Below are 9,678 nucleotides of genomic sequence, written 5' to 3'. Positions count from 1 at the left end.
CCGAAAAAGGCTATTTGTCAGGCTTAATACCGCATTGTATAAAATTTAAATGAGACGAACTCCACACGGTTATATTTGATCTATTATTACTGGTATTATTATCTAGGATTACACGTGAGAGTTTCGCCGCCTGATTAGTACGAGAGGAGTCGATCATAATTTAGGACTAATTTAATTCGGAAGATTCCTTTAATTGTAATTATATCCCTCTCGAAATAGGAGCTCGTGATATTTTTATAGCAATAAATTACGCTTAAGCCGATAATCCATTTGCAATATGAGGCGCGTTTTTAAATTATTGCTTATTAGTTTTTAATCCAAATCGGTTCTATTTGTGTAATGCATATTATTTTGTGAATTATGGCCGTTTACGTTTTAAAAGTATGCGGTGAAAATATAAGAAACGTTTTTATGGAAGCCAATTAAGATTTTGTATAAAATATTAGTTATAATTTAGTGTATTATTGCACATAATTAATTTTATTAGGACTTAGTACCTATAAAACAATTATACAAAATCAATTATTGACAATTTGTGTATATCCAAATCCTGTTTAGTTTGAAAGACTTTAACATTAACACAAATTGGAAAAACACCGTGAAATTCTCTGATTTTAATCGAACTCTATGTGCCATGTTTTCTCACCTTACTGCCTCCTATTATTAGTTTATTCTCATTTCCCTACGTACAATTGATTTTAGGGAAATGGACGTTCCCAATTAGTAGCTTTTTTTAGCTATTCAAATTTTGTCCCATTGTTTTGGATAGTTTGATGGGTTAATCATCACAGCCAAGGCCGGATTTAGCATGTGGCATTGTAGACCCCGGCCCATAGCCGCAAAGTTTTAGGGGAGGCAAAAAAAGAAATTTGGGAAAAAATTCTACAGTACTATCGTGGAAAAATAACATAACCCTTAAGAAATTGAAGTTGGAATGTTATGTACACTTCGCCCGCAAATTTTTTGTTGAAAACTTAATTACGACGCCATGTTTATCAATTTCATCATCGTACCTAAAAGTGGGGGAGGGGGCTTAATAACGTCACATAGATTTTCTAAAACACGATTCAGTGGTTACATGTTACTGGATTTTATTGTTTAAACTGTATAATAAACTTAAAATACGTTATTTGAAATTGATGTATTTTATTATTGTGGAAAACCACTTCTGAATTTGATAACGTATGATTTCGAGGGGCCCATAGGCGCAAAATATGTAGATCCGGCCCTGAATTCACAGCAATTGAATATGTAGATCATAAATCGTGAAGTGACTCCGAACTAGAAAGGTTTTCGCCCTAAGGCGAGTAACTTCAGCGCATTTTCCATGAATTGATTAGTAATTCCCAAAAGCCCATTGCTATGTGCGCCATGTTTTTCTTTACTCGAGGCATATATTGTTAAACTTTCCAAAAAAATCTCCATAAATAAGAAAGTTGACATTGCGCAACCTGCGCATGCGCAGTTTAATCGTCAAGATTTTCCTTGGCTCAGGTGCCACAGTTATACGCTACCGAATGCAAAAAGAACGAACTAAATATCTTAAAAACTGTAGGAGGCCTCGGACAGACGGACGGACAGAGAAAGTGTCTGCAATAAGCGCCCCCAACTTCGTTGGAAAATGCGCTAAAAATGGATACTTCCCTAATTAAATTTAATACCGGAAGTCAAATATCTCCTCAGTGGATTCCTGGGAGGAGAAATATACGAAGTGTGCATCCAAGAAAAAAGAGAGGAATAGGATTAGACACGACACACTTACAAGGTATGCTTTTGCGCAGCTAATATGACGCCACTTGTGAAGCAAAATCGCAGAATATAGACTATTCTCTGTACTCCTGTAATTTAAAAAAAAATCAAATTTCAACCTTTGCCTCAGGAGGTTATCGAATCAAATTTAAAAATTATTTCCCGACTTACAGGGTAGTTATGAAAACAATTCAATGCTGGACGATAAAAAGGAACGTTCAACCAATCATCCCTGTAAATTTTTTCTTCCAACCCTCCTGTAATTATTTTAATTAATTTACCACCTTTGTCTTGGGGGTTTGTAACAGGTGGTCGTTTTAGGCTTTAATAGTTATTTGTGTACCAAGGCCGTAAAAGTGATCTTTTCTGGCCGAAGCTGTTGTTTGTGGCCGAGGCGGTAGCCGAGGCCGCAATTCAGATGAGGCCTAAACAAATAACTTTTGGCCAAGGTGCACACAACATTTTTTAGGCGATCATCAAAAAAGAATTCAAAAATTTGCTCATAAACATATTTTTTCTGAAAATCATAGTTATCTTAAGGCAATTAAAAACAAAGCATTTCCTGTCGTATGTAATTATAATTAGCATCTTTGCGTGTGTTTTGTGCTTATCAAAATGGGCGATAGCGACAGTTCAGATACCCTAAATGAAATTTTGGAAGATGCAAGCATTGCGACCCTAAGTCATATATGATATAAGAGCAGGCGTTTGAGAGTAAAAGTACAATCGCAACATCCTCCGTTGCACAAGATTTTAATAACGTCAAATGCAATAGGTCCTTCGTAACTGTGGCTTCCAAGACCTTATAGTTAACATGCTGTACAATTATTAGAAACCTGATTACCTACTTTGATGGCAGGTATAGGTAGCCACTTGTGTTTTCGGTTAATTGCTGGTGATTCTTCGTATAATAATGTAAGCAATAACATCTTCCTCATGTTTTGGTTCTACACTTTAAAAAGGTCTGCAAGCAGCAAAGATTGAAACGTCAAACTATAATTTTAAATGTGAACATTGTGATTATGCAAAATAGTGTGAAACATTCCTACAAGTCCGAAAATGAAAAAAACGCACGTGGATAGCCCAATCATTGATAGGGCTAGACCAGATAGACGCTTTGTATCAAACAGATTACTGTTTCTCACACATCAGTTTCAAATATGTACAGTTTGACAGATGTGTACAATAAAGTAAAGTTTGACAGAAGCGTACAATAAAGTGAAACTTTATGGCCGCAAAAGCGACCACAAAATCACCGTTTTTGTGATGATAGCCTAAAAAGATATAATATTAAATTTATAAATTTACCGGTATAGGAATTTTATACGTCGATCGCTTCATAATATGCGAAATATGCGAGAAAATATAACGCTTTAAAATAAGATAAGAAACGAGTGTTCAAGCAGATAAGAGTCAAAACGTTACAGCGTTGCCGGTTTTAAAAACTGTCGTGACCGGGTTTCTGCTCTACCTTCGCATGTATAAAAAACATTTAACATTTGGTTTTCGGCAAGTACATAAGTAAAGATTGGGTGGGAGAAAGAGACGCGTAGCTAACATTTCAAGGCGAAACTACGTAAAGTAAGAGCGGTTTCTAGACTGCGTGACACGAAATTTTTCGTCAAGCTTGCAATGTGAATCATGTGAGTTGCATGCGCCGATTTTTTGGAGAAAGTTGAATTTCAATTGAAACCGAAATCCGTATAACCGCATCATAAAAAAGAAACATTAGCCGCGCAACCAGACGATTTGTGTCACCAAATTCGACGAAATTATTGTCGGGTGCTTTTTAAATTAGTGGCGAGTTGCCATTACAAGTCAGTTAATAACAAGTGGTTGGTTCATGCAATAAGAGGAAGTTGATTGAATATTGGAAACGACCGGCCAGCTGGTATAATTTTCAACCCTGTTTTCAGCCGTCATTGGTGCGAAGTGTTACATTTTAAAAGCTTAAAAGAACAATTTTGTTTCGTAGTTTTATCCGCATTAAGATCCAAGATTGAGATCTTTCAGAATCCACTTTCAATGAGGAACCGCATTTTTACCTGGCGATAGAAAAGGTCCGATTGTATTGTACAAGGCGTTCCACCACCCATTAGTTTCGGAAAGACCCTCGTAAATAGACGTTAAAGAATCAGAGATTAACAAGAAATTCTCCATAATGAGGTATATTTCAAAGAATATTCCAATATTTCTCGAAACTTCCAAAAAATATTTTGCATACAATTCTTGAAAACTAATGGAAGACTTTACAATCGCAGCTTAGTTTTTCGGTGAACTTGGGTAAGATGTTGGACTACGGCCAAGAGAGACTCATGTTCGAATCCGGCATCCAGTATAAATATTTTGTAATGTTATAGTGGATTAAATAAAAGTAACAAAATATTGGTGCGGTCCCACGTTCGAAGTTCCGAAGCACGTAAAATAATTAAAACAAAATCCCTCAAAGAAAGAAAAGATTGTTTGAACTTAATACTCCGCATGCACGCGGTCGATAAATTAAAAAAAATCTTGAATTACTTACAGTTATTTAAAGAATCAAAATCTGGTCGTGAAAGGTTTGCGATATTCAGGCGCACTTATCAATACAAAAACAGTCGCTGTTCAATCAGGGCTGACTACCCGAGATTTAGCGTAAACAAATTTACACGCTCTTTTTACCATCGCAAAAACTAGCTATCAGCAGCAGCAGCTTCGTTTATATTTAAGGGAACACCACTGCCACTCTAAAATAATTTCATTATTCAGGTCTTTAAAAAACACGGTCGATCACAATGTTAGACTTGATAACGCTATCTTCGACGGACCGCCCCCCCCCCCTTCCTCCGAAATAACGGGCAATTTCTTCGAAACACATGATCTCTTCTAGCAACTCTGCTTATTTAGTAGATAAATAATTCACCAGATTCATCAGATATTCCTTGGAGATTCTTCAAGTATTTATATCAATTATCTTTATTCAAACGAATACGCTTAGGGGTGAATTTCTTTGGGATGATGGCAATCGGATGGAATCAGTCTCGCAACCCGTATAACGAAGAAATACTTAACCTTTGGTAGTTCGGATAAAGGGTACTCATGGACACAGGCTACTTGTCGAAAAATGTTCCATTTTTATACAATTTGTTATTAATTAAATTTACAGCGCGTCTAAAAAAGTTGATTATCCTGACATAGAAACTTTTGGGAATACAATTAATTGTTTACGGTCACTGTCATAAATTGTTAATTATTTTCTTTATGTGGACTGTAATTAAAATGAGAAGTACTCACCTGTTTTGATGCTGTTTGGTAGTTGAGGCTGATTGACAGGATATACTCAGGGAGGGTAATGGTACAAATTGGGAAAATAGGTACCTCGCCTGTTGCTGCACCAAAACACGTTTTTAATTTTCTACTTTATGAAGGAGATGATTTAAACATTAGGTACACAAACTGAACCACACTCTCTAACGTGCCAATAGAGTGGCATATGAAAAATTGAAATTAAAATCGTTACTTTCTCATCCGTAATACATACTAAAATTTCCCAAAACGCGTGTGTCAAAACTCTGCTTGTGATAAAAATATTAAGCAATGCGCATGCATAGGAAAGGTTTGATAGGTAAATCAAATAAAATAAAATTATTGTAAATAATTAACATAAATGTAACTTGCTTAGTCAAAGTATTTCCACTGACATACATCTGCGTATGCAATTTTGCAAAAGCTAATTTGCTTATAACGAGCAATGCAAACTGTTACAATTACTTCATGACCTATACACGCATATAATTTACGAAATATTAATCCAATCACCTATGATCTACAATAAATTGGGAGATTAAATGCTGTACTTTGGGTATTGTGCAATATCTTCTGTTAGACAATAATTTATATTATTATATTCTTCAGGGATCCTCTAGAAATTTGCAGAGGATCATCAAAAACCACACTCAAAGCTAGATATTAACGTAAGCATGCGTTTTGTGCTCCCGGTCTGAAGGGAGGGAAGGGTTAAATTGCGAAGACCACAGTTTAAACAATTCTTATTACTTCTGTGTACTAAATTTGAGCTTTATACGCCAAACGTTTTTGAACGTGTGAAAGGTCGGAGACGGACGGACGAACGATCGGATATTAAACTTTTTTACGTTACCGATACAGTAACTGCTCGCAATACTCGCGATACTAGATCGTACGAAGGGTATTTTTGCACTATTTTTTGAAAACGTGGATTCCTCGAGTCCACAAATCAGCAAAAAAGCTTTTATTTTTGAATAGTCATTGAAAAATATTTAAAAAATATCTAAAGAATCATTGCAGTCTATAGAGAATATTTAGTAAGTATCCCAGGAAATTCTTTCAAAACATTCTTTAGAAATGAAAAACAATTGGACAGATTTTTTAATAAAAATATGAAGGTTATAGTGGAAAAACATTAGTCTAGTGCCTAATTCCGCCACAACAAGCTGGCCGACAGATTTATACCCGTATCAAATAGAAAAATACTTGCTTTTAAAACAATTAGTTTGAATGGATCATTGATTGGCTATCTGGACGGATTAAAATTAAACTTTTTATTACATTTGGAAAGTAAAGGGTGTTTCATCAATTTGTGCATTTTTAAAAAAATATATAGATAGCGCGTTCATCAATGAACATTGAACAACCAGCTGATTTTTCTCAAAAAAATCGTTTTCCGATAATTGGCCCCCAAGATCTTGTGATTTGACACCGTTGAAGTTCGGGTTACGTGAAAAGCCAGGTCTCTAAGAATTATCCACAGTCGATTCCTGAACAGGATGAAGTTATTCGTGTCATTAGAGTCTCAATTATGTCAAAATGTCATTAAAAATTTTAACAAAAAAAAGGTCGTCTGTCTAGTTTCAAATTTAGGCCATATAGCTGATATTATTTTTCACATATAAATGTTGTAACTGACACTTCAATTACCAATAAAAAGTTTTTAAAAATGAATGGAAGTTTATTCTTTAAAAAACGCGCAATTTGAAACATGCTTTAGGATAACTGAAAGTGTTTAACACCACAAAATGTGTAAAAATGAACATAAAAATAATAAACTAGAGCTAATGGGCATACACTTACGTTTTTACAACACATAAATAGCAAAAGTTAAGGTGGGAAAGGATTTTCAATTTAACAACGTCAAGAACAGGTGTACAGTGGGAATCCTATTGTAAAACGTTGCGCCCCATTCTTTAATAACTCATAAGAGCGTAAGAATAGATTCTCATTCTAAAAATTTAAATATCTGATCCACATTAGTGTTATTCCAAAGGCAAATACAGACAAATGGCTGCATATTTATTTAAACAATTTGCGAATCCGTGCCAAAATAATTTATCCTCGCCCGATTGTTCGATTGTCCTTTTAGTGAACTAAAATCTTGCATCCGTGTAATGGTCGTCGGAAGAGAAATTAACAAAGGGAGCAGCTTTCGACATTCACGACCCCGTGAAAATGATGAACCGTTAAAACTGTGTTTTTGTGTTGTTTTGACAGGAAGTTTTACATTAGTATGTTAAAACGGCCGATAATTTATCAAATAGAAATGTGCACGGTCAAGTTTTCTTAAATGCGGCGGCGGAAATATGCACAACCTCACTGACCTTATCTAATTTTTCCCACAGGGATTGTCGCCGTGCTAAAAATGCTAGAAATCAAAATAGATTTTTTTTCCAACGAAAGTAATTTCCTGAAAACGAGTAATGTTCGGCCGCTGAATGCTGGGATGAATGAATTCCTCGTATTTACGTTTGTAAACAATCCTTTCGAAAAATCGTATGGGAAATTGACGTGAATAAAAATCGTTAATTATAAAATGGAACGTGATGATGAGTAATATTTATTTTTAGTGTGTTTTTGCTGCATCCTTTATTATGACGATACGCCACAGGTTCCTCTAACGTGTTAAGTCTACTGATGGTGCAAAAACTCATGTGGCATATTAATTTTACTTTGTCCCCACCAAAAGTCTAACACCAATGATTTCAAACGTATGAAATAAAAATCAAGATTCTTGTCTGTAGGACACTAATTCAAACATCAATATATTATCCCTCCCCATGTCCCCACCAGAAGATTACCGACCTTCCGACAGGTAGGATCCCCTCCTGATCAGGTATCTCAAGACGAAGGAGTTACTTTGCTCATTCTATGCTTAGATCTTCGCTGTTAGTCATCTATAACCCACTATAGAAAAGTGACATTTGTATACAACCCCTAGTATCGTCACGCGTAAGATTTTTTTTGCCTGCATCAGTCATTAGGACAAATGCGCTAAGTGACCCACATTTCAAATCTGTGCTAAGTGATGATAACAATATAAATGTACAATTTCGAAATTAACACCAGCGAAAGTGTGATTACTTAGTTTATTGACGAGTGATTAGTGATTATTATCGAACTGGGAACATCATGATCATCAGCATTACAACATTTTCTCATAGTGACAATAATGGAAATGTGCTATAAGGGACCTACGCCAGTCACATTCGGGAAATAAGCGCTTTAAGGTGAGTTAACTGGGAGACTTTAATGATAGGTTAAACGACGAACCTTCCGACGGCACTCAGTCACGCTACGCGATGACAACTTTCATTCTTACTTCTCAAAATGTGCGTAATAATCGAAAAAGTCCGCCACGGCACTTTTAATTACGACCGCGCTCAAATTGACACTACGCTCCAAATTAATTAGAACCCCCGTCGAGATTCAAATTTAAATATCCATCTCGGCGGACTCAAAAAACACGTTTTGATATGATACAGATTGCCCATTATAAATTATCCTTTCAGCGTTAATCTGGAAAAATTTCAAACGTTCGAAATAAAACGTCATAAATCTCAGGACGGGCACAATGGGGGCTTTCGTTACCAAATTTACATAACCACAAGTTAGTCCTCATTGTCAGAAGTTTAAAGCAATTTCATGGACTATTATGGGCAGTCTTTCAGAAACCCTTAACGGGATTCGCCCAGTTTTTCCGAGAAGTTAACTGTTAAGTAACCCTTTGAGATTAGCACTCGCTGCAGGGATAATTAGTTTTCAAAGTGGTCATCTGATCCGGAATTGTTTCGTAAAAAAAAAGGTGGTGGGCAAGAATAATTATGCCGCATACTTGTACGGTACAGGCAAAATTGCCTCAACCCGAGCATCAATTAGAAAAATAATCAATCACGACGCTTGCAGTGTAGGAGGCGACCTTCTTAGCAAATATGGTACATGATTTTGCCTTTTTTTAATCGTAATAATCTAATCCTTTGTTTATGCATCGATTACCGTGAATATTGTGCAAGAAAATTTACACAACTTAGCCGCTTCTTCGCCAAGTTTATGTGTGAACACAATGGTGTAGGAAGTGGTATGCTAAAAACGAACATAATTACACTAATATTAATTAAAGCCTCTAAAGGTATATTTTCATTAGACATATCAAGGTTACCCAATTCTTCTGCATAAAATTACGAATTTGTTTGCACATTAGTTAATTAAACTTTTTTTCTACCAACAAAAAAACTGGAGTTCTCCATCATCGCCTTAATAACTAATTGTTTCTGCCGCACAATTGATTGATGTGTCGCATTTAATAGCGTATATAAATTTGCGTTGTGTATGTAATAAATATTGGCGCGTTACAAAATTCTTTCATAATAAAACAATTTGGTATTAAAGATCGTACAAATTAAAATCCTTGGTGTTGCTTTTCTTGCAAGAATATTAACATTATATTGCGAAATACTATATAGGCAAGCAATCACGTAAAAAAATCGATTGAAAACATATTCTATTTATATTACCTCATCAAGTGAAAGGATGTATTATTGTGAATATTTTACAATAAACAACAGTGTACCTGTATTTATTTTTATAATCCGTGTGTAAAAGATGTCCCAATTATCGAAAAATTAATAGACCATTAAATAA

At 35.3% G+C, this 9,678-nt stretch overlaps 1 protein-coding gene across 1 annotated transcript in view; it reads left to right on the top strand.

Moving 5' to 3' along the window:
- Positions 1-7,897: 7,897 nt before the first annotated feature.
- The window catches only part of LOC116174106 (knirps-related protein-like), a 51,841-nt gene continuing 50,060 nt past the window's right edge, over positions 7,898-9,678 (top strand). The window contains exon 1 of the mRNA XM_031491920.1: positions 7,898-8,267. The gene's annotated coding sequence lies outside the window, so the exon portion shown is untranslated. The remainder of the gene's footprint in view (positions 8,268-9,678) is intronic.

Source organism: Photinus pyralis, unplaced genomic scaffold, assembly GCF_008802855.1.
Source record: "Photinus pyralis isolate 1611_PpyrPB1 unplaced genomic scaffold, Ppyr1.3 Ppyr1.4_LG6, whole genome shotgun sequence".
Taxonomy (NCBI): Eukaryota; Metazoa; Arthropoda; class Insecta; order Coleoptera; family Lampyridae; genus Photinus; species Photinus pyralis.
Note: the sequence above shows the minus strand (reverse complement) of the source record. Positions and strands in the feature narration are given on the sequence as shown.